The 26,401-nt window shown below is 38.3% G+C and overlaps 1 protein-coding gene and 1 long non-coding RNA gene across 4 annotated transcripts in view; one reads left to right on the top strand and one right to left on the bottom strand.

The window, feature by feature from the left end:
• Positions 1-26,401, bottom strand: part of LOC140602904 (uncharacterized) — a 178,913-nt gene that overhangs the window by 1,381 nt on the left and 151,131 nt on the right. Inside the window, exon 9 of one of the 2 annotated variants that reach the window (XR_012005886.1) lies at positions 21,130-21,241. The exons of the other annotated variant lie outside the window; for it this stretch is intronic. This is a non-coding gene — a long non-coding RNA (uncharacterized lncRNA). Of the gene's footprint in view, positions 1-21,129; positions 21,242-26,401 lie in introns of those variants that run through there. 2 annotated transcript variants of the gene reach the window in all.
• NTN4 (netrin 4) overlaps positions 1-26,401 on the top strand; it is a 124,336-nt gene that overhangs the window by 5,794 nt on the left and 92,141 nt on the right. The window lies entirely within an intron of this gene.

Below are 26,401 nucleotides of genomic sequence, written 5' to 3'. Positions count from 1 at the left end.
ACTTAGTTAGCATTTATTGAGCCCTGACTATGTGTCAGTGTCACTAATTCTGCCTTTGGTTTGGGGAAAGGGATGGTTGCGAGCGGCCTAATGAAAAGCTGGTTTGGGAACTTCTCCCCCCTCACCTCGCCCCAGCCACTGCCATAGACATATATGGCTTTTGCCATATAATTCAGCTACTTCTGTGTGCTCCCTGCAGACCAGGCACAATGCTGCTGGTGTGGGAACCAAGTGGGATATGACACAAACAGCACACCGATGATTTTTCATTCTTCTTCTTGGTCTCTAAAGTTGGCTTCAAGGGTGTCTGGGTGGCTCAGTCGGTTAAGCACCTGACTCTTGGTTTTTGGCTCAGGTCACAATCTTAGAGTCGTGAGATAGAGCCCTGCATGGAGCCCCGGGTTGGACACTGCGCTCAGTGCAGAGTCTGCTTGAGATTCTCTGTTTCTCTCTCTGTCTCTCTCTGTCTCTCTCTGCCCCTCCTCATGTGTGTACGTGCGCAAACTCTCTCTCTCAAATAAATAAATAAATAAATAAATAAATAAATAAATAAATTTTTTAAAATAAATTTTAAAAAGTTAGCTCCATATTATAGGTTATGTGCACCCTTCCATGATGGACATTTTTAAAGATACCAAGACAGGAAAGAGACGGATAAATTAGACTCATTGTTTTCTTATGTGGAGAACACTTTGTGTTGCAAACAAATGAATGGCTTGAACTCTCAAATTGCATTGGAATTGATCCACATGCTCATATCTGTTGCCTACAGCTCAGTGCTACTGGGCCATGTGTATCTATGAAGGAACAAAAATACAGTTTCAGTAACCAGATGGCAGGCATGTTTGCTTAGCAAATATCACATTGAATGTATTACAATGGCCCAGCAATTACTTAGAAATAACTAAAGTAACATTTATTTAACTTAGGGTAGAAGCAAAAGCTTATATTCTTTAAAGCCAATCTACTTATTGTCATCAATGCTTTTTACATCAAATTTCAAGCAGAGAGGACTAAAATTTAAGTTAGATATTTTGCCTTTTATATCCAGTTTTTGTCATCTTTTATGTCCAGTTAAAAAAATCAAGAATCATCTGCTTCCCTCCAAAGTATTTTTGCAAGTAGACAAACCATCAGAATTTCTTCCCTTCAGAGCACAGGTTTGGAACTTAACTGGAGTTTCAATTCAAGAGTCTCCCTCCTGAGTTGGAGAGTAGAAGAGTCTTCCTCAAAGATAAGGATCAGAGGACACCTCCCTGGAGGTGATTACTACCCATGTCTCCTGTGTTGCTTTGGAATATAAGTTAGTGCTGAGCTACATACTAATTTTACATACAACTCTATATCTTTGGAAATTGACTGATCAGAAAAATTGGCCAATACCCTCGGGTCAAAGAAGTAGTCTCAAATTTCCTTTTTTTTTTTTTTTTTTTAATTTTTTTTTTTATTATTTATTTTTATGATAGGCACACAGAGAGAGAGAGAGAGGCAGAGACACAGGCAGAGGGAGAAGCAGGCTCCATGCACCGGGAGCCCGACGTGGGATTCGATCCTGGGTCTCCAGGATCGCGCCCTGGGCCAAAGGCAGGCGCTAAACCGCTGCACCACCCAGGGATCCCTAGTCTCAAATTTCATTTATTGCTTATTTATAATGTAGACCTATATTTTCCTCCGTTCAATGTAAGACTTCTGAGGACTTCTCTAGGTATTATCCTACCACTAACATAAATATATCCCAGACTTAATTTGTTGTCATTATTCATTCCAAAATACTTCTTTGGGCTTTTAGGGCCTTAGAAAGACCTGTAGCTTCATGTCTAAGAAATCAGATACCTCCATCTTCGGAGTTGAAGGCACCAGTCATCTGAAAGAGAACTTTTAAAAATAAAGGCCTCAAAAGCCACCCAGAAGAATACTTTTTAAATCAAGTTAAATCAAAGTTAAATCTGCTACATAGCCACCTCTTAAACCGGTTAGCAGTTACGACAAATGGTTGCCCTACAATGTGTCTCCTTGGCAGGAGAGGAGACTATGGCTTGCTCTGAGGCGAAGTGATTTACTGACAACATTGCATTAGTTAGTTATATGGCAGAGGCAGGGCTAAATCATAAGTCTTCTGATTGTAAGTCTAGTGTTTGTTCCACAAATCAATGTTTTCTCTTCATTAGTGATCCCCCAAGAACTGCTCGCAGAGAGATGTATGCATATTTTTCTCTACTTGCTCACTCTCTGACAACCATTTGTTATTCATTTGGATGTGACATGAAGATGAAAAAGGAGGTGCCAAACAGCTTTCTCCTGAGCAGGAATGTCCTCTGAGATATCAGTGGTGTTTTGGGAATAAAAGGTTCCGTGACCAAACTAGGTTGGGAAACACTGACTAGGTTTAACAAAATTAACATCTATAAATACATAAATGTTCTTCTTTTGTGTTCTGTGTCTCCAAGTGAGAAATATAAGATGTAACATTCCCAAACTTATTTGCCCAACAAAACTTTCTTTTTGCAGAACTCCAATTACTAGCTTTCAGAGCCCCAGAGATCCACAGAGCACAAGTTGGGAAAGGCTGGGATGGAGCTATTAATGCTCCCAAAATCCTGATAGAAGGACAGATGAGGGAGAAGTTGTTCAAGGGATACAAAGTTCCAGTTGTGCAAGATGAATGAATTCTGGAGATCTAGTGTACAGCAATGTGACTGTAGTTAACAATACTTCGTTGTGTGCTTGTAACTTGCTAAGAGGGCATATCAAGTGTTCTCACCATACATATGCAAAAAAGTGGTAACTATCTGAAGTGATGGGTATGTTAATTAGCTTGAACATGGTGATTATTTCACAGTGTATGTGTACATCAAGTCATCAAACCATACTCCTTAAATATATTTCTCAATTTTCACATATACCTCAATAATTTTTAAAAAGGCACAGGGAGGGGATCCCTGGGTGGCGCAGCGGTTTGGCGCCTGCCTTTGGCCCAGGGCGCGGTCCTGGAGACCCGGGATTGAATCCCACGTCGGGCTCCCGGTGCATGGAGCCTGCTTCTCCCTCTGCCTGTGTCTCTGCCTCTCTCTCTCTCTCTGTGTGACTATCATAAATAAATAAAAATTAAAAAAAAAAGGCACAGAGAGACATGGTGCTTGGCATGGTTTGACATCAAGCCTCTATGACTATTAGGGGCTTCATCTCCCGTTTAGCTGGAGCAGTAGGTAATAATAACTTTGAAGCTGAAGATGAGAGGTTAATAGGCTTTTTTGGTGATTCACAGAAGCACCTTGGACCCTGTCTTGGGTACAGGGAACAGAGAGAAGTGAGGAGGTGCAGCAAGTCATTTTAGTTCTGCACAGTGAGGCCTCATGCAACTAGAGTTTCTATTGTAACTGTTTAGGAGGCTGTGAGGTCACCACAGTACCTCTAGGGTGATGGAGTCATCTTCTCCTTAGAAGTGACCATTGCTGCCCCCTGCCCTATTAACTCACTGCAAGAAGAACTCTATTCAAAACTGGATAGCAACCAACTCAACCACACAGATTTTTTCCCCTCCAGGGCATTATGAATATAAAACATTCAAAGGGAGGCAGCAGTACAGAGAAGCCAAGAACAGAAGGCTGGTCCTAAATGAAGCAGTAGGGAAGGATTGTGTCAGCTTTATTTGCCTCTGTATCCCCCGCACTTAAGCACATTGTTTGGATCACAGTAGGCACCCAACAAATCTGTAATGGAATAAATGAGCATGAACAAATGAGTGATATGACAAGTAGGAGAATATCCTTAAATGACACAGGGGGAGGAATGATTATAAGCCTTGGGTGATGGGGGGATAAGATTCAGAAACCTGATTAACATGGAGAAGTTGAACTGGTAAAAATATGAGATAAGTTGTGGTTGGGAAAGGCAATTAATGGAGGACCTTAAATTATGTTTATGCATTCATTTGTCCATCAAATAATTTTTGGGCTATTATGTATCTGATGCCATTACAGGTGCTGGGGATATGGTGGTGAACCAAAGGGATAAAAGTCCCTGTCCCCATGAAGCTTAGGTACCGGGGGAAGGGAGGTGGAGAGAGGACAGACAAAAAATACTTAAGCAAAATATATAGTATGTCAGAGTGTGATATAAGTACCAAGGAAAAAATGAAACAAGGCAGAGGATGGGGAGTGCTAGCAGGGAGGGCTTGCTGTTTTAAACAGATTGAAGAGTTCATGTTTGATGGAATAGTCCATGACAAGAGCTCTGAGATCCTGGCAAGTTTTCTCGAGTGAACAAAAATCTATAATTAAAGGTCCCGTGTTTTTCAATCTGTAGATACGGAAAAATGAAGTTGTGTGTTATACTGACAAACATTGTTAAAAATCCCTCTTGCTAGTGTTTCTTAGAATGAGAGCATTTGAAAAGGAACCTAAATGTCATCAATGGAAAAACACATGACTGATGAGTAATCTGAAGCCTACAGGGAGTTAAATGACTTGTCTATAATTACTCAGCTGAAATCCATGTTTCCTGATGTTTAGCCCAGTGCTGTTTCCACTATACTAGTTTGAAATTCCTTTGCCCCAAGTCAGGTAGTGTGAAAGATACAAAAATGATATACATTGTTTTCCTCCACCATCCTTATAGTCCACTGTAAAAGATTACAATCCTGGGTAAGAGATTAAACATGATCATTTTGGGGCTGATTTATTAAATAATATGAGAGAGTACATGATTAATTTCCAGATACATTATGCAAATAATATGCCTTTCCAAATCTGAGCATTTTGAACATCCTTCGAAGGATGTCTCTTTGGCCATAGAAAAGATAACACTTCAATACCTTGTGGTAAAGTCAGTATGGCACAAGTGTGCAGAACGTGATAAATTACTTAATCAGGTTTTTGCAGGTATTTGCATTTATAATATGCTAAGCAATATTTATATTTTTAGCTGAAAAGATAAAGTAATACATGAGTCAGAATGGTTTCTAAACACTACTCTTTGGTTAGCTACTTGTTTACTTCAATTAGTGAAATCAACTTGTGCCTATTTTTGCAGCAACAATGGCCATGAATCATGGTGGCAGGTTATATCCATGTGCGAGGCATTCTGTAGAGTGCACATATCCATTATTCTCACAAGAACCCTTGTTAGTTGGGTCCAGTATTAACCCTATTCTACAGAAAAATAAATTGAGACTTAGTGAGTCAGAGTAACTTGGTCAGACTCAGATAAGTAATGAGCTAACCCATGCCAGAGCTGGGATTATTAGCTTGCCTTAAAATTATTTATAGGATTAGGTTTTAGTATAACTAAAACAATTTTTAAAAGTAAACTAGTAACTGCTCTAAGTAATTTTTCTAATAAAGTTATTCATCCAGTGTATTAATATTTTACTTTGAACCATATTCTTAGCTCTAATTTATTGAACTTCCTTGAAAATAAAATGTTGTATATAGTTGTTTAGAGTGCTTCGATTATCCACACCCTAGGGATACTCCCTTCCTAGAGGGGTGGGGCTAGAGATTTATAACAGTGTTCTTTAAAAAAAAAAAAAAAAAAAAAAAAGCCTTTAGTTTAAAGAAAATCCACAGGGTGATTTTTAATTAAAATTATTTAAAGAAGCTATGTAGGGCAGCCCAGGTGGCTCAGCGGTTTAGCGCCGCCTTCAGCCCAGGGCGTGATCCTGGAGACCCAGGATTGAGTCCCATGTCGGCTCCCTGCGTGGAGCCTGCTTCTCCCTCTGCCTGTGTCTCTTATGAATAAATGAGTAAAATCTAAAAAAAAAAATAAGGAAGCTACGTAAAAATTAGAATAAACCCAGAGATTAAATCATAAACTTTGATTTATTGATTTCAAAGAGTGGACTTGTCTTCCAAAAATACCTCCTTCCTAGCTGTTAAAAAAAAGTCTGTTAGCATCTGTTCTGTTTGCTTTGCATTTGTCCAATTAGATGGTTTAACTTTGTTAGTATTTTCTTAAAATATTCTGGAAACTTTGAGAAATCAGATTATAAAATGCTGATTCACATTGAAAAATTAAGGCCAGACAATGAAGAGCAGATGAGGAGCGGCACCTGGAGGTCAGGTATATCTGGACTACAAGAGGCGTTTCTTACCAAAGAATGGAAAGCTCTAGAAACCAGAATGGTGGTGTTAGGGATTGAGGGCTGTGGAAGATGAGGAAAGTGCATTATGACAGAGAATATAGAAACCGCTTCTGATGAATAATCATTAAGTGTCTGAAAACTCAGTAAATGTCACCTCTCCCTCTGGAGTCTGCACCCCCATGCACTCTATGTCCCTCACATGTAACTATAATATCATGTCCCTTATCTCTTCTACTCCTATAGTGCTCACTTCTTGAGGAACTTTATCCCATCTGTCATTGTATATGCCCTGTGGCTCCCAGCCCCCCAGTCTCTGTACCTGACACAGGTCTCTGCAAGGCATAACTGTCCAAAGTACATTTATTGAATTGAATCATATGAAAAAAACTACCTGTAAAGTAATAATACTGTTTATTAACTGTGTTGGATGTTACACATCTACTAAGCACTGATCTTTTCCAAGTAGTCATGATTCATTCATTCTTTCTATAAATATTTGTAAAGTGTCTCCTATATGCCAGCCACTATTTTTGGAGTTGGAGATACAGAGAAAAAAAAAAAAAATTCCTGCCCTTGAGCTTACATTCTAAATGTACAGTGCTAAACAAGGTAAAACATATAGGATGTTAGAGTGGTAAGTGGAAAGGAAAAAAATTAAGCAAGAGAAGGGGCCAGAAAGTGGCGAGGAGGTTTTTAATGTTTAGAAAGAACTCCCAGGGAAAGCGTTGCTGAGATTTTGGATAAGGACCTGAAGGAAAGCACAAGTGAGAAGTGGACATACCTAGGGAAAGAGTAAAGGCCCCAAGGAAGTGTGCCTGATGCCATCAGGACAGTGAGGAGGCTAGTGTTGATGCAGAAAGGTAGAGGTACAGCATAATAGGTGAGATAAGAGGTCAGAGAGATATTTAGAATGTGGGGCCTCAAAGTAGGTGTCACGATGGCCCAAATTTACACCTAGATCAGTTAAAGCCTGTTAATTATTTTCAGCATCCCTTTTCGTTCTCCCAGTAGTCCCAATTTGTACTATAAAGTATTATAAATTATTACCATAAGATCATTGGTTTTTACTCTGAATGATATTGGAAGCCATTGGAGGTTTTAAGCAGAGGGAAGAAATGAACAATTTATTTTTAATAGGACCACTTTGGCTTATGTGTTAGAAAAGACCAGAGAGAGAAGCAGGGAGACCGGCTAGGATGCTGTGGTGATAATTCAGGCTAGATCTAACAATATGTGGACAAAGGGTAGTGATGGAAATGGTGAAAAGTAGTTGATTTCTAGATCTAGTCTATGGAAAGAGCTAACATCATCTGCTGACAGGTTGGATGTAGTGTGTGAGAGAAAGAGAGAAATAAAGATGCTTCATTTACCTGGAAGAATGAAATAGCCATTTTCTGAAGTGGAGAAAACTCTAGGGAGGCAGATTTAGAGAGAAGTGCCAGAAGCTCATTTCTGGACACATTAAGATGTTGCCTATGAGATATCCAAGTGGAGATAGTGAGTAGGCAGCTGGGTCTGTGAGTTTAGAGTTCAGAGGAGAGGTCTGGACTACTCTTTAAATTTGGGAGTCATCAGTATAGAGATGATATTGAAAACCATGAAACTGGGTGAGATTATCAGGGAGTGGGTATGGATGGAAAAGAAGGAAGTCCAAGAACTGAGTCCAGGGGAGGATCAAACTTAGTCCATTGATGCTGCCATTACCAAAAACAAGACAAAACAAAACAAAAAACCACTCTTGCAAATCCCAAGGCTTTTATGAAAACCAGTCTTGCCAGTCTAGGGGGTCCAATGTTTGTTTAATTAAGAAACAGCATGCACTGCATAACATTGACTTTCCACAGTCAGGATGGCCACTGCAAATTCTAAAATGACAAGTGTGAGGGAAGGCTTAGGAGCTGCAATTCTAGGTTATCAAAAGAAGGGAAAGTGCTGATTGGATACTGAATGAGGATGGAGGAGGGGGAGGGAAGAGTACTGAAGGGGAAAGTTGCTTTCAGGGACCTTCAGATTTTAAGGGCCTCATTTCGTTTTGATCTATCCAACTCTTCACCCTCTTCTTAAAATTGCAGCTGCAGGAGCAATTTTTTGGAATGATTACAAAAGATTATTTTTCGAGTGCCCCTGGGCCATCCCAGTATTGGAAATTAAAATGTAGCATTGTACACATTTTTTCCTGCTTAGTGTGTTATGAAACTTGATTTTCAGAATGTGACAGGGGACATCTACCTAAGGCATGGGGGCTATACAGTTAGTCCCATTTAAATACGTGTTTACACTGTCACAATTTTTAATGTGTTTTAATTAATGCTTTAATTAATGCTTACCATATTAATGTTTAATTATTTTGCTAAGAAGGGAAAGCCAACATTTAGAGATTGTGGTGGGAGGTGCCAGTTTCTGTGTCAGGCATTTTGCATACGTCTTTCTTTATCCCTGAGAAACAAACTCTTTTCCTGGATGCTTTGTCTTGTTAAGGAACAAACAAAAACAAAACACCAACTTTCTTTCTATATCATAATTCTCTTCTCTTCCTAGCCTTCCTGCAAATGATAGAGGAACAGAAGCCTTTTCAGGTCAGGCATCAGCTGTGTTTGCTAATGTTACTTTACACTTCATAATTACAGCTCCTAAAACAATAAAATAATTGTGAAAAATACTCACATGCTTTCTACATGACATCATGTTCATTTGTGCTAACACTGTATCTTTTGGCTGCCACTGAAAAGGGCTTCTACATTTAAAATTAGGTTGGAGAGAATGTAGTCACTCTCTTATACTGTTTAATATCCATTAAGAACTATTGTTTCCATTTATTCCAGCCAATCTGATCCTTCTGGGGTCCTTGAGGTTTTCCATCAATTCCTCTTGTAATTGTTGCTGTAATTCTCTCATGTGACCTCTCCATATCCCTATCTCCATATGAAAGCAGAAGTCAATGGAGGACATTTCAAACCAATGATCTATTAGAAGAACCAGACACCTCACTCCCCAGGAACCTTCAACTTTTTTGTTTCCCACCCCGAAGGGTGCAACATTCACCTCTTTGTAGCAGTAGCTTCCTCCAGGATGATTATCAAAGTTCAGGAGAATGTAAGCCCACTGGGGTTCCTTTGGGTGGAGTGAAGTAAGGAGGTAGAGTTTGCAAAAACAAAAAAACCAAAAAATTGCAAGGTGACTGTCAACTCCCGCTCCCCAATTCCTTTCCTTCCTACGTGCGCTATCAATTCTGGTTTGTTACTTATGGCCATTTTTCTTTCACATTTTCACTTCTTTCCTGAAGGCATCTAGTTTTGCCCCATCAGACCACTGCTTTGATCTCTTCTCTGGCTCAAAATATGAACCTGTCTGTGAAGATGAACATGACACCTAGCATGCCACCATGATTTTCTCTCTGGAATCTTCTATCTCTTCCCTCAACTTCTTTGCCCCCTTGTGTTCCCATCACATTCCAATTCTACTGTTCACCTTCTTGCTCCTTCAGCTAGACAGCTGAACTCCACTGGGAAAAATTAAAAACACAATTGTACTGAGAGACGCCTCTATGGATTCATGTTTTCCAGTCTCCTCTGGCCCTCAAACTTCCCTGGAAATCCTTTTTTCTTCGGCCCTCTTTCGTTCCTGTAGTGAGTCTTTCAGAGCTTCTCTCCTCTCCCTGAGACTCTTCCTGGGCACCACCCCACTTCCACTTGCTTTCAGCTGGAGAGTTTGCCTCCTACCTCACTGAGAAAATAAAACGTCGCATGAATGGCATCACAGGCTAACCCAGAAAGGCCCATCAAGGTGAAAGCTGAGATTCTTGATTCCTTTTTCTCCTCCAGCCACTAACAGTCATTTACCAAGTCCTATCCAGTTCTGCTCCTTGGGTCTGTGTTGAGTATGCATGCTTCTCTCCATCCACAAACAGCATCCTGGTGTAAGCCGCCATGATTTGTCATCTGTGCACATCCTTGCCATATTCTTCTGAATGTCCATGCTGTTCTATCGTGCTTGCTCTCCAATCTGTTCTTTATGCCATACTCCAAAGGGACTTTTTAAAATCCAAAATGTTGGGCAGCCCGGGTGGCTCAGCGGTTTAGCGCCGCCTTCCGCCCAGGGCGTGATCCTGGAGACCTGGGATCGAGTCCCACGTCGGGCTCCCTGCATGGAGCCTGCTTCTCCCTCTGCCTCTCTCTCTCTCTCTCTCTGTGTCTCATTAATAAATGAATAGAATCTTTAAAAATAAAATAAAATCCAAAATGTCACTTCTCTGCTTAAAAGGTCTTTTGTGACATGACCCACGTTCTTTAATGTGGCATGCTAGGCTCTTTCCGAATGCCCTGGCCTTATCTCTCATCACTGCCTCTTCCGTCCTTGCCTCCAGCTGTAACTACTGAACTACTTGTGTTACTCTAAGGTGCCAGGCTCTCTCCAACCCTCTGATTTGTGTGCACATGCTTTCTTGTCCCGTTCTTCTCTTCTCTTCTCTTCTCTTCTCTTCTCTTCTCTTCTCTTCTCTTCTCTTCTCTTCTCTTCTCTTCTCTTCTCTTCTCCTCTCCTCTCCTCTCCTCTCCTCTCCTCTCCTCTCCTCTCCTCTCCTCTCCTTCTCCTCCCCTCCCCTCCCCTCCCCTCCCCTCCCCCCCCTCCCCTCCCCTTCCCTTCCCTTCCCCCAGTCCTACTTTTCATTCATTTAGCTGAGTTGTCAGTCAAATATTTTTCGGATGGATGGGTTGATGGATAGATTATTTATCCTTAAGGGCTGTTTAAACTTCACCTCTTCCTAAAATTCTGGGTTAGGTGCACTACATGTAAGTTGCACAGGTGCATCCATGGCATATGTTCACTTCTTTCCTAGCATTTATCATGTTGTTTTGTGAGCCCTTAAAGTAGTTCAGACTGCACTTTAAGACATACTGTCTTACTATCTAACATGCTGCCTGAATATTAAATAGAAGTTTTTAAAATAAATGAACCCTGAAGCATTATTATTATGGTCAGTGATAACTATTTATTGCTTTTTGTGGCTTAAAGCACTTGTATGCAGAGTATCTGGCATACAGATGCATGAAACACTCTGAGACATGACTTGCTACATGTCCCCTAAGTTCCCATTTATGATGACAGATCCTGAGGCAGTTCATCAGTACAGTTTCTCGGCAAGGACAATGTCACAGGTTCCACGTCTTTGCAAACCCAAACCATGGGCTTTGTTTCTAATCCGTGAAGGCCTGGCACAAATGAAAAGGTAAAAATCTATCACCACCTCTAGAAAGACAGATAAAGGTGCATGGAAGGTTAACTTGGGGGTTCATTTAATTTTTCATCAGTATCATTGGAAATGATTGCATAGAGGGCCTCCTGATTATGCTCTGCAGTGTTTCAAACAGCTGGGCTTCTTCTCACAATGCTCTGCTGGGTACAGGGGTGGTTGTTTCAGGCTTCTAGGAAACAATCACCTCATGGCACTGCCTCTGGAGAAACTGTGTAGCTACTTGTTTCTCTTGGAAAAACTGAAAAGCTTGTTATTCCCTCTCCCTAAGAATTGCTATTTCAAGTAAGTCAAATTCAAACTTACCTGCATTTCTAGGAGGGGAGGGGAAAGTAGCTTTGAAGAAAGAAGTTTAAGTATTTCCTTTGACAAAGCAGACAAAAATACTTTAAAAAATAAGATTTGGAAGCTATGTCTCTTTCCAGTTGCCTTGAAATTCACTGTAGTATATTCCTGCCTTAAGGAGTTTATAATCCAATTGAGACTTCTGAATTGCTGCTTTTAATTTTTTTTTAATTTTTTTACTTATTTATGATAGTCACACACAGAGAGAGAGAGAGGCAGAGACATAGGCAGAGGGAGAAGCAGGCTCCATGCACAGGGAGTTCCGACGTGGGACTCGATCCCAGGTCTCCAGGATCGCGCCCTGGGCCAAAGGCAGGCGCTAAACCACTGCGCCACCCAGGGATCCCTGAATTGCTGCTTTTAAAGGATGAATAAGAACTGAGAGACAGAGAAGGGAATTCCATGGAAAATTGCACCTAAGGAAAGCCAACCCTCAGAATGGTTGGAGCCTATGGTATGGTAGGGCGTGAGGGAGGGAGAGGGATGGGAGAAAGATAAGGTTGGCCCTGGAGAATCAGGTCAGATTATACATGGTCTAGTGTGTCAATATTTTAGACTGGATTCTGCAGGTAGTGGGGACCAATCAATAGCTCTTCTGGGTAGGGATAGCCTAATCAGAAGTGTTTATGGAAGACAACTCGGGGAGCAGTGTGAAAAATTCTTGGGTAAATTTATGAGATTAAACTTAATGGTGATGAATGTAAATTCCTCTTTTCAAACATCAATTGTACTACCACCAGAGAGGTGTAACTTATCAGCCGTTCATGTGAAAAAAGACCTCAGGGTTTCAGTGGACTGTAATCTCAATGTGAGCCAACAATATATTATGACTGCTGTAAAAGCTAGTACAATCTTAGGCTACGTTAATAGAATAATGTTTCAAACAAAGGAGAGACTAGTCCTTCTATTGTGTTCTCTCACCAAAGCATAGCTAGAATATTATGTTCAGGGCAAGATATTCCTATTTAGAGAAAGCCAAGAAGAACGGGTGAGAGCAGTTAGAAATCTCATTATATAATGAACAATTAACTTAGGATATTTTGCTTATGAGAGAGGATTTATGGATGTTCAGGAATTGCTAGCATTCTTCAGATGTTTGAAGAGGGATTAAATGGACTCTGATGCTTTCAGGAGGCAAGAATATGACCAAAGAAAGACTTTCTTAAAAACTTAGATGTATCCAAGAGACAAGGAGAGTTCCTTGAGCTTCTCATCTCAAGAAAGGTTTCAGCAAAGGCTAAGTGATCCCCAGCGAGAGATGTTACAGGGAGGATTCATGTACAGATTTAAAGGTTGGTTTAGGACTTGAGTATCTCACTCACCTCTGAACCCACAGATTATGCCATAGAGTGAGTAAATGACTAAGAAATTCCTTTAGACCCAAAGTTCTACAATAGCACAGGTCCTGGGAACCTAGCTAGCATTGCTTAGGTAGTCACATTAGGTCTTCCGGTTAGCGGGGCAGGAGCCCTCAATTTTGGTATAATCTTTTTGGGGGGAGATCTTGTTTTTTGCAAAGTGAGTGATCCTTCTTAACCCTTGAGCGAAAGGAAGTCACTTCACTGTTGAAGAAAAGAGTGGCGGGGGGGAAAAAAGAAATGAGTCCCTACTCCCCAAGTCTCTATTTTGTAATCATAAAAATGACATTTTATCTGTAGCTTACAAAATAGCACTAGATGCAACGTGGTAGCACAAGTACAGGAGTTGAAGGCACATGTTTAGTCCATCACCAGGCTCTGGTGGTTCTGTCTCTAAGTTCGCTCTCACTTGTACTGGCACCACTTTAGCTCAAACTCACTTATCTCTCACTCAGACCTCTCAATAGCCTCTCTCTTTAAGTGATGGGCCTTAGATTCATTTGTAAATTGAATCAGTGTGAGAAAGCGTAAGATAGGGCATATATAAATGTGTTTTTTAAATGGCTAAGTACTATATAAATACTAATTAATAATAATAATAATATAATTCAATTACATTATTAGTGAAGTAGGATTTGGGGGCCAGTTTATCTAGTCATTCAGCCGAATATGTGGCTTCCTACTATGTGTCTAGCACTATACCAACCTCTGAGGATAGAGCAGTAAGCAAAAATAGACAAAATGCATTCTAAAGCCTAGGCAATGATTTGCCAAAAAAATGTAGAGCACAAACCATTTGTGAGTTGGGGGTCTTTGCATATTAACACTGGTCAACTGTCTGCGTTTCCAAGAGCATTGAAGGTCTGTATTTTTATTTGGTACTTTTGGACAGACAGACAGAGAACATTAGCCTTGGGTCATTTAATAGTAGGTAAAGTGAATATAAAGAATTATTTGAAAAAAAAAAAAAGAATTATTTGCTTGTTATTAAAGCAGTAGCCAGGTGGTCTTCATAGGCAAAGATAGACTGGAAAGGAGTTAGATTTAGAGAAAAATGAACAAACCAGATGTACAAAGGGCACTTCATGTCTCTTCATTCCATATTTAGCCCTACATATCTACTGTGACTCTACAAATTCTTTTTAAACTATATTATGTCAAGTGCAAGATAAGGAATGAAGTTTTTAAAGATATTTTTAGATGGCAATGTTACAGTAAGACACAAATATGAGCCTAAAGTAAAATTGCTTATCAAAACTGGGGGAAAAAATGTATCCACCTATACACCTTGTCAGTATTTCAGACTCAAGGAGGAATTTCCAAGTGATTCTAGTAAGAGGTTGCTTGGTAGCAAACTCAGAGCAAGCAAGCAGCTAGGTTCCTGGCTCTTGTCTGGATTCCCTATTTGGACCTGCCTTTATCCTTTTGCTAAGAACGTATACTCTTTGTGATTATGTGGTGGCAGAAATGTTGTTAAGAGTAATGATCTGAAAATAATATGCCTCAAAAAGTCTCTCCTGAGATCCTGTATAAGTTAGGGAGTTATAGTTAAAAGATTATCAGTTTGAAAGGATGTAACCAGGACTCATACACGCTTGTTTTCCTAGAACTTTATGAAACATGCACCAGGTGCACGTGGAAATTCATGGTTAAGAGTTCAATGATAAATTATTTCTGCTCCTTTTTAAAAAAGTCTACTTGATAAAGCATTTAGCTACTTCTAGATGGTCTAGAGGTGGTGTGAGGGTAATCAAGAGGACACATTACCTATGGAGTTAGCCCCTAGTACTGTTGTCCTCAAAGGCCATTTTAATCCCCTGGTCACTTTCCAGCCAGTCTCCTGCATCATTCGGATTGCTTCTTCCTTCTCCCCCTCTCTCAGATCGCAAGGAGGATGGATTCTCTTTTGTTAGGAGCTACTGAATCTTTAGACTGCTGCAGCCTCCCCTCAGGCCCCCAACCCTTTGTAACCCCAGCCTTACCTGTCAGTTTGCCTGTCAGTTTAGTTGGCACGTAACCAGAAATATTATTTTTTTCATGAACTAAACAATGACAGATGTTATGGAAATATGCAGATTTTACGACATTCAATTGAGATGTAAATGTGATTCTTCTTCCTCATCTCCCAAAGTAATGACATTGGAATTACAATCTTGCCTCCCTGTTTTACCATGATTGAAGGTGGGTGCTGAAGAGGTTTCATAAATGATATTCTAATAGAGAATTCATTTATTTCCTCTCACCCTACTGTCTCCACTCATCAACCTCATTTCTTCCCAAACTGCTGTATTGTACGTACTATAAATCTTTTTAAAATCTGAATATTGCTTAGGTTATAGAAAAAAACTTTGAAATGCATTTGGATTAAATAAAATAAAATTAGAAAAAGAAATGCTCAGAAATTAAGAGTTTGTTTGACATCTTAGGGAGGAAAATGTCTGGAAAATATTGTCATTGGTAGCTTACACATATAAATAAAACTGAGGTCATTTGCTACTCAACCATATAGTTTAGAAATTTTGTAATATGAGATGCTGCAAATATTTTACCTGGAGAATGAAAATTAAGCTGATAGTTGGCCTTAAATATTTGAAGGGCTTCCTTATTGAAGATAAAGTAGGTTTATTTTTGTGTAGGTCCAAGACCAGTATTAGAAGTTATAGAGGACAGATTAACACAGAGAAACTTTTAAATAGTTAGAACCATGTAAAAAAAAAAAAAAAAAAAAAGAAACATGCTGCCTCATGAAGGTGTGGAATCTAGCAGAGAATGGATGGGTATCAGCTCTTCTAGAGGAAATGTTCTGCATTGAGAAGTTTGGGTTAAATGGCCTTATGTTCTCTGATTTTTTTTTTTATTTTTAAAATTATTTTGAGTTATCTTCTAGCAGCACTTCTGACAGAGCTCAGTTTTCAAGAATTAGGAGACAACTGACATCCTGTGTATTCTTGATTTTCTTATTCAGTTTTTTATCCAGAGTACTCTGCACAATGCCTGACACGAAGTGTTCCCTTGGTTATGTCATGGTTAAATTAATAAATAAGTGATTCTTTTATTAAAAGGCTTAATGTCACAGAGACCTGGAATTTTAGAAACAAAAATGACACTAATGATAAGAGACACAATTAGAATTTATACTGGCAAGTTTGCAATCTATCCAGGTTGAAAATACCTTTTTTTTTCTTTTCTAATGTATGAGAAAGAAATTCTCAAAAACTGAAATGAGACTGAATTTGTTGGCCTGTTTTTCTCTAGACAGCAGAATTTCTATCATGGGCTTTTTGCTCTGTAAGCCCAATGGTTTAATCATCCTGAAAAACTCTGTATTTTTAGCTCTTCTCCAAAAAACCTCTATTCTGGAGCAGAAGAAAACATAGACTAATTTTAAAGAATTTATTGTTTTCTATTTATGAATCTCATAAGTTAGGCCACCAGTCCTTTAGTCAAACTGTAACTTAACTACATGTAGGCCAAAGTAGAGAGAACAATATATGGGTTTTTTGTTTGTTTCTTTGTTTGTTTGTTTTTGCTTTTTAAGCCAGTTACTGGTCTTTATTTCTGCAAGTCTCAGCTTTCGGTTCTCTTCCTTAATTTAACTCTTGTAACTAATCTTTAAATGTCAAACTAGAACTTAATGGGAAAAGGTATATGAGATTCATCTCTACTGGAAAAACTTTTCATGGTAGTGATTAATCCTATCTTCAAGGTCTCCTACAAATGCAGGACTAAGTGGCCCTAGGCTACCTAAGCACTACAGTAATAGCAAACATTTGTCTGTGGTTTATAGAAAGTTGGGAGGTCCCTTTGAAGTCTATTTGTTTGGTAGCCAAAATCTCCCCACCAGGGTAACAGTGTTTAAAGTTTGATTTTTTTTTTTAACCTTAATCAGGACATTTTGGTTGTCTTGAATAAAAAGTTGAAAGCACATTCTAATGTAGGGTTTGCATTATGGAAATCCCTCAATTGGCACACACATGTTCAACAAGAAAGCTAGTTTTAAAGTCAAACTAATTGCCAACTATGGTTTTCTGTGGCATCCAGTTAGGAAAAGTGTTTATTTTTAACATTATTGTAATATTTTTAACAAAATGTTTATTTTTAATGCATATATACATGCATTTTAATAAGGAAAATTAATTGAAGGGATAAACAGAAGAGGATAAAAACATTTTAAAGCCTTTAATGTGAAAAAAAAAAAAATGGCTGCAAACTTTTGCCCCAATGGGTAATTTCATTCACATTTGGCCCTTTTAGGGTTTAAAAGTTGTCTTACTCTTGAAGAAGGGGATAAAAGACAAGAACTATGTATTTGTAGAAATGTAAATATAGTTAGGCAGATCCAGAGAATTTCTGGATATTAACAATGATTAGATATTAACAATTTATCTTTTTTTCTAATGAGACTAGATTTTATGAGTAAACTGGAAATCCAAGGATGACTTCTTTAGTGCCCTTCATTTAAAGGAATATCTGTACTGTCCTGCTGCAGGAAAATTCACTTTTACTATATGCATAATTTCACATTATTCATTAAATTACCTTGATATTACAGTTAAGTGGCTGACGCATAAAAGAGTATAAATAGCTTTGTTCTGATCATGTTGAATGGTAGCAGAGACAAAGTGAAATCCTAGGAACTTTTAATTCAGTAAGCGAAACTGTCTTCCAGAGATGTTATAATTTCATCTTCTTTAGACAAAAAAGGATATCAGCAACACTATAGTTTTTGCTGCTTAAGTACTAAGTACACCTCCAAATGCAACAAATTATATCAAAAGCAATTTCATTTGCATGTGTCATTTGCTCAAGGGAAAAACCTCAAGTAGATTCCTCAACCCTTTAGGAAGGAAGGTGACATGGGTCAAGAAGGAATAAGAAAGATAATTATATTTAAGTATTCAAATGGATCTCCTCAAAATCAGAAAAGTTTTTCCTTTTCTCTCATTTCTGACACTTCAGAAGTTGCAACATTTTGGAAGCTATCAGTTTGAAATGAGATTTCTGCTTCTGCTCCTGAAGTATTAACTACTATGATAAGTACCTTCTCACATTAAAAAAACTAGAAAACCAGGGATTCCTGGGTGGCGCAGCAGTTTGGCGCCTGCCTTTGGCCCAGGGCGTGATCCTGGAGACCCGGGATCGAATCCCACGTCGGGCTCCCGGTGCATGGAGCCTGCTTCTCCCTCTGCCTGTGTCTCTGCCCCTCTCTCTCTCTCTGTGTGACTATCATGAATAAATAAAAATTTATAAAATAAATAAATAAATAAATAAACTAGAAAACCAGAAAAAAAAAAAAAACCAACTGATGCAATTGTTTCAGACATTGGACAACAGATAGCATAAGACTGATTTCTGAGAGAGGGAGAACAAACATGGCAAGCCCTGTGATTGCCCAGCTTGCTAACGAGGCATTTCCAAGCTACAGCACAGGAAGGGAACCATAGTCCAATGGTCTCATGGAGTTGAGGAGACAGAGATCAGTGCTGAAAGAGGCCAAAGCAGCTAGGATTTGTGGGACACAATACGGGAGAAGAGGGTACAGAATAAAGGGAGAAATCTGCAAAAAAAAAAAAAAAAAAGAAATCTGCAGATCTGTAGAGAGCTCCTCAAATCTGTGGCTAAATACTGAAGTGTGTATGTGTGAGCTAAAACTCTATGAGAGTGGGGAAAGAACCTCCAGAAAGTAATAGCTAGCTCAACAATTCCTAGTATTCCCATAAGACAGGGACTAGTTCATGTTCCTACTATCCAAAGTGGGAAGACCTCATAATTCACAGGCACTGTGCAGAGTCCTCAGATGGCCTTAGTAGAGGAATTAGATTAGCTCTAGAATAAAAGCTAGACTGGATTCACCCTAACAAAAATTAAAACAACCTCAAAAGTATTAAACTGACCCAAGGAAATCAACTGCATGTCAGAACAAAGTCTAATCCTTCTTAGAGAAATGCAACAAAATCCACCAACCAATAATATAAAATTCACCATGTCTAATGTTCATTCAAAAATTAACAGGCATGAAAACATCACTTCTGACTAGAAGAAAAATCAATTAATAGAAACACACCCAGAAATAACATAACTGGTAGGATAAGCAGATAAGGGCATTAAAGCAGCTATTATCAATATATTCCACATATTCAACAAACATGTTGAAGACAGAAATAAATGATATAAAAAAACCCAAATGGAACTTCCAAAGATGTAAAATGCAATATCTGAAATGAAAATGTACTACAAGGAATTAATAGCAGATGAGATAGTGCAGAAAAAAGGTTGGTGAATCTGAGGGCAGAGTACTAGAAACTATAAGCTAATGAAGCACACAGAGAAAAGAAAATTGAATAAAAAGAGCACTGGTAAACTGTGGGACAATATTGGGTGGTCCAACATTCATGTAACTAAAGTCTAAAAGGAGAAACAAAGGACCAAAAAAATCTTTAAAAGGATTGTAGGCAAAATTGACTGAAATGGTAAATCTACAGATCTAAGAAGCTCCACAAATCTCAAACAAAAGAATCATAAAGAAAACCATATCAAACAGAGTTGTCAAGGTGATTCAATGAAGAAAGGATAGTCTTTTCAACAAATGATACTGGAATAATTGGACATCCATTTGCAAAAAAGAAAAAGATCTCAACACTCAGTTCACATCATACAGAAAAATAAACTTGAAGTGGACTATAAACCTAAATGTAAGAGCTGAAACTATACAATTTCTAGAAGAAAACATGGATGAGAATATCTTTGACCTTGAGTGAAGATAACATTTTTTAGATGGCACACAAAAAGCACATACTGTAAAAGGAAAATATTGATAAACTGAATTTCATAAAAATTTAAAACTTTTGCTTTTAAGACACTATTAAGAAAGTGTAAAGACAAGCCACAGACTGGGAGAAAATATTTGCAAATCATACCTTGAATATATATTTATGTATCAGAATTTATAAAGAACTCCTAACTCAGAAACAATAAGGAAAAAACATGAGCAAAATATTTGAACAGACACTTCATCAGAGAAGATGTATGTCAAATAAGCAGATAAAAGATGTTCAACACCATTAGTTAACAGGGAAACACACATTAAAATCACAATGAGATGGTATGAGCGCTGGGTGTTATATGTCGGCAAATCAAACCTAAATAAAAACAAATGAAAAAAAATAAAAAATAAAAATAAATCACAATGAGACACCGTTTACATTCATTATCAAGCCTAAAATTAAGAAGACTGACAATACCAAGTGTTGGTAAGGTATTATGACAGCTAACCTTTTATCATACGTTGCTAGTAGAGATGCAAAATAGTGCAATCACCTTAGAAAACAGGCTTGTAGTTCCTTATAAAGTTAAATATGCTCTTACCATACCACCTGGCAATTCCTCTCCTAAATACCCATGAGAAATAACTTATGTTCTCACAATGACTTCTGTGTGAATGCCCATAGCACTTTATGCGTAATAGCCCAAATCTGCAAATAACCCAAATGTCGAGCAACTGATGAATGAATAAACAAACTGCCAAAATTCTTCAATCACTTCTTTCTTGCTTCCATTTCCTTGTCCCCTATTCTTTCTTGAAAGCTCTACAGACTGTCCTTTATTCCATTTAGGCTCTCAAAAGTCTTCTGTAAGCCAGCCAAACCCCAAAAGTTTTTGTCGTCTTTCTTGCCTCCTCAGTTGCATTTGCCATCATTAATTACATTTTCTGTCTGTGCATTCTCACTTTCTTTGGCTCTTACAATGATGAATTTTCATTATTTTCCTACATTTCACCCTGATCCTTTTATTATTATTATTATTATTATTATTATTATTATTATTATTATTTCTGGCTTGTCTCTTCCCTTCTGACCTCTAACTATGAGTGGCCCCTAAGGCTTAGCCTTTAGTCCTTGGTGTTCATTCTGATATTCGTTTCTTTGCCCCTCACATGTGGCTGTTCTGCTCACCTTGCCTTCCTTCTCCCACCATGGTTCATGCTCTTCTCTTTGTGAGATTTATTCTCCTGAAAGGAAGCTCTGATCATTTCACTCCCCTGATCACCTTATTAAGATCTTCAATTATTCCATAACCAATTATTATTATTATTAGTGGTCATAATATCAAACTTGGATCCCAACAACCTGTGTTCAAATGCTAGCTCTGCCACTTACTAACTTGGTGACCATGGACAAGTCAATGAACATCTTCTCAAAGTTTCCGTATCTGAAAAATAGGAATGAATAACACTATACCATAGTTTTACTGTAAGGGTGAAATGAGATAAATAAAAATACAGGCAGTTCATAAAGTGTAAATCATTATTAAGCATGAGTATGATCTTTTGACAAACATGTTGACTCATATGTATATCCAGCATTGGCTATACAGCAGTGGGCAAGCAGAAAAGGCACTCTGCAAGGGAAACTGACAGTCTAGAAAGGAATACAACAATTAAAATAGACATGTTAAGTTCTACAACTGAAAGAAATAATAGGTGCTTGAGGTGGCGCTTAGGAAGAACATCTCATGTAGGCTTGCAGTGGAGAGGAATGGTGAAGAAACCTTCCTGAATAAAATGACATTTAAGATGACATCTAAAAGACAGGTTAAGAGTGGGCCAAGGAAGGGAGTAGAGCAGTGTGTGTCAATGACAAAGAGGGTGGAAAGTATTTCTGACAGGGGGAATAGTGAAAGCAAAGACCAGGAAGGGAGAGGGACCAAAGAGCTTTCTAGGAACAGAAAGGAGTCCAGTATGATTAGAGTATAAAGTGGTACAAAAAGAGGGAGCAAGAGTTGGAAGTGATGGGACACTGTGAAAGCAAAGAGATTATGCATGCAATTGGCAGCACAAGTCAGGCAAATAGAAGGTATTGGTGACCCAAGGTGAAGTAGAGTGTATTCTGAATGGTGGGCCAAACAAGCATGGTGATAAGAAACAGAGGTGATCAAGATTGGGAAGTTACCCAGGGAGACAGGCAATCCGCATTGGAGAGGCCCATCAATGAATCCTAGCCACTGAGCTGCATTCACTGATAGGGCTCAAAGATTGGCAAAAACAAGGCAGGCCCCCAGGAAAAGGCTATTAATCAATTGTATTTATAAAGAGCGGTGCTTTTTCAAAGGCATTTCTACATATGATACCTTTTTAAAAAAATTCACTGCATCCCTGTGAACCAATAGGAAGCAAGTATCATTACTTTTATCAAGGATCTGGTTAGTTACATCCATTACTAGAATAAAGGAGGTACTGTTAGTCTATCCATTATTAGGAAGACGAGTGGAAGTGTGATCAATTGTATGTTATATTTTCTTTAAGCACAGGTTTCTTTAATCATATGTTATATTTTCTTTAATTTTAAATTTAACTTTAATCCAGGAATGGCTAGCTGCCAAACATGTATAGAGTGGGATATAGTAGAAAAATCATTGGATTGGAAGTCAGGAAACTGGGTTCCAGTCATAGCTGTCACAAGCCTGTCGGTTGACTTTTGGCAAGTCACTTTCAGTCCTCTGTGCCCCAGTTTTCTCTAGTTGGACTAGATCATTCATTGGTAAGGACTTTTCTGACACTCAAATCCTATGATTCCAAGTACTGAGGGAAAAAGGAAAAGCTAGGATTCCAAATGTATTGGAGATTTTTATATTTTATTTTTAGCCCCAATCTTTATTTTTATTTTGGTTTTCTCTCTTGTTTCTTGTCCTTCCTTGCAGTTCTGTCACTTTCCTTGCCCCTGAAGATATTTAAGAAGCTGCCTTTCATCACTTTAGAACTGTAAATATGCCCTTGAAACATGCAAAGAGGCTTTTGTGTACTTCCAAATCGAGGTTATTATCGTACAAGTAAGTCACTTGAGTGCACTGCATTCCTCAGCTTGCTCCATTGAAAGCTTTATTAGGTTATATTGTCCTATCTTAGAAGGACTAGTTGAGTAGATAAGACTCTCCCACTTTAAAAGGTGGGCTATCTGATCAAACAGGGTGCCTAATGCTCCAGAATGTAAGCAAAAAGGATTTTGGTCCTGCCCAAGAGACAGACACACTTCTCAAGACAAGTAGGTGCTCCACTTAAAGTGGCACAGTCAAGGACGAATGTTCTAAAATTAAACCAACCAGCTGCTCAGCTGCAGACGCCCACCTGTCAATTATGCTATCTTCTCCTTGTCCAGCCTTCTCCCTCCATGAAACCCAAACTCCCACTCACTGAAACCCTTTAAAAGCCTGAAACGTCACATATTTTCTCAAAGGTGCCTATCCAAAAAGCAGGAAACCTGTTTCAAGAACATACTAGGATATATGTACTCACTCAAAGAACCTGTGCTTTTTCATCTCAAATACCTATGACTTCAACTTAAATGGTGCCAATAGCCTCAGAAGTCAATTAATATAAAACCTTCCTTGTTAGTGGGGTGACAATATAGAACTGGAATGCGTGAATCCTACTAAATCTCAGGAACTTGATATTTAATATCAGGTTTGATATTGAATAAACAGTAGATAACGAAGCTTGATAAATGTAGAAATGGAGATAAATATATCAGTTTCCATGCTTAGGTCTTAGGTATACCATCCACCTAACAAGAAATGGAACAGTTGTCAATGTGTAACAATATTTAACCGAATTAACCAGATGCTATTTGTAAACAATTAGCAAACAACCACATAAAACAAATGAATACAATTGGAAATATTTCTCAATATAGATGTTATTCTAACTGGGCTTAAATAGAGTAAGGAAGAACTATGATTATTTTTCTTCTACAGAAATCATTTTTAGTGCTGATTTGTCTTTTTATTATATTAGGCCAGAGATCCAGGATTCCTCTCTAAATATGCTGTCATTCTTGCAGTGGGTGTAAGTTTATTCCTGAAAATACATTATTCAAATTTAGCACTCAAGAAGTATTTATTTTATTTATTTTTAAAGATTTTATTTATTGTTCATGAGAGACACAGAAAGAGGCAAAGACATAGGCAGAGGGAGACTTGATCCCAGGACTCCGGGATCACGACTTGAGCAGACACTCAACCACTGAGCCACCCAGGTGCCCTTCAAAAAGTATTTTAATTTTTACTAATATTAAATTCATTTTTTCTATAAAGTAAAATTTTACTAGTCATGTTGAATATGGTATAAGATTAGCATGTAGTAAGATATTTTGTAAGATAATAGTTTATTGTGAATTACCATGTACCTAGTATATCCTCTTATGAATAAAATGCACATTATATGAATATTTTATTATATATGCATTTTTTAATCTTTACTTTTCTGAAATATTTATTTATTTATTTATTTATTTATTTATTTATTTATTTTTGAGAGAAAGGGAGCATGAGTAAGAAGGAGAGGCAGAGGCCTAGGACCCTGGATCATGACCTGAGCCAAAGACTGATGTTCAACCAACTTAGCCACCCTGGTGCCCAATTTTATTTTATTTATATTATTATTCTTATATCACAAAATTAAAATAAATTTGTCTTAACATAATTCTATAATGACTCACTCCTTCAATACATTTTTTAAAGATTTATTTATTTATTTATTTGAGAGAGAGAGAGAGAGAGAGAGAGAGAGAAAGGAGAGAGAATCTCAAGCAGACTCCATGCAGAGTGTAGAGCCCAACATGGGGCTCAATTGGAAGCTTAGCCAACTGAGCCACTCAGGTGCCCCAATACATATTATTGAGAATCTATAAGACATGGTATTAGATGAGAATATAAAGATGAATCAAAACATAGCATAAACATAAAAAATATAAGATAGACAAGTATAACAGGTATCATAAATTATAAAGAAAGTTATAGTGAGGGTTACCCATTTATTAAAAGGTACAAATTACTAAAATAGAATTATTTTTTTAAAGATTTTATTTATTTACTCATGAGAGACACAGAGAGAGAGAGAGAGAGAGAGAGAGAGGCAGAGACACAGGCAGAGGGAGAAGCAGGCTTCATGCAGGGAGCCTGATGTGGGACTCGATCCCGGGACTCCAGGATATGCCCTGGGCTGAAGGCAGGCGCTAAACTGCTGAGCCACCCAGGGATCCCCTAAAATAGAATTATTGAAGAAACTTAGAAAATTTAGATATTTATATTTTAAATTACTTTTCACATTTCTTAGCTTGAGATACCAGTAAGAAAACTAATTTGTTTTTCCAGGATTTTTAATCTACTAAATCTGACCATACTTCTATTATTATCAAACTCCCAGGGGCACCTGGGTGGCTTAGTCAGTTAAGTACCTTTAGCTCAGGTCATAGTCCCAGAGTCCTGGGATCATTCCTGCATCAGGCTCGCTGCTCAGTGGGGAGCCTGCTTTGCCCTCTCCCTCTGCCATCCATGCTCATTCTTTCTCTCAAATAAATAAAATCTCTACTAAAAAGTCAATATGTCATTTCTAGAAATTTTTATATAAAAATAAGGGCTTGGGGCACCTGGGTGGTGCAGTTAGTTAAGCAACTGACTTGATTTCGCTCAGGTCATGATCTCAGGATTCTGGAATCAAGCCCCACATCAGACTCCATGCTCAGAACAGAGTCCACTTCAGACTCTCTCCCTCTCCTTTTGTCCCTCCCACTTGTGCTGTCTCTCTCTCTCTCAAATAAACAAGTCTTAAAAAAAAATAAGGGCTTAATCGAGTTACAGTTTTATAAATTGTACTTCAGAAAAGTTAAGCTGCCTTTGTGTTTTAGACTTTAGCTCTTATCCAACATGCAGTAACAAGAACCAAACTAACCCTGCTGCTTAAAACAACTAAAATAAAATGGATGAAATATATGAAACAACTGTTTTCAGATTTTGGATATCAGGTAGCAGAGAACAGTGATCCCTGAAAGAGCAAAAGCAAATGAGATGAGCTCTATGACTGTCCCAGTTTATTATCTGGAAAGAGCTTCCAGGCTGGGGTGCAGAGAGCAGGAACCTAGGAGGAGGCTAATGGATTTTTTTAATTAAAGAGCTGAGAGTCTGGGAAGGAAAGATGACTAGAGTTTGCAAGGCAGAGTATGAGAGAGGAGAGCAGAATACTGGAAGAGACTTCCAGTATATTGATAAACACAGTTGTGTAAGAAAACTACTGAGGCCAAAGAAAGAACTACCCTAAAAGAGAGAAGAAGCAAATCCTCAGAGGTTATAAGGACGAGGAGTAGTCAGCTGGAGTGGAAAATCTTGTAATTCAACCTTGTAATAGTAATTAGAAGGGTACTGCTTCAATAAAAGGGCAGAATTAGCCCTATACTAAAGGATACATCAGTCCCACCTAACAAAACTTAAAAGCAAGCCTCAAAACGATTGAGCTATTTTCAAGTAATCTAATTGCATCTCAGAAGGAAGCTCAAGAATACAAAAGTATTCAGCACTCAACAAGATAAAATTCACAGCATT

The sequence above is a fragment of the Canis lupus genome, chromosome 13 (assembly GCF_048164855.1).
Source record: "Canis lupus baileyi chromosome 13, mCanLup2.hap1, whole genome shotgun sequence".
In the NCBI taxonomy this organism is placed as follows: Eukaryota; Metazoa; Chordata; class Mammalia; order Carnivora; family Canidae; genus Canis; species Canis lupus.
Note: the sequence above shows the minus strand (reverse complement) of the source record. Positions and strands in the feature narration are given on the sequence as shown.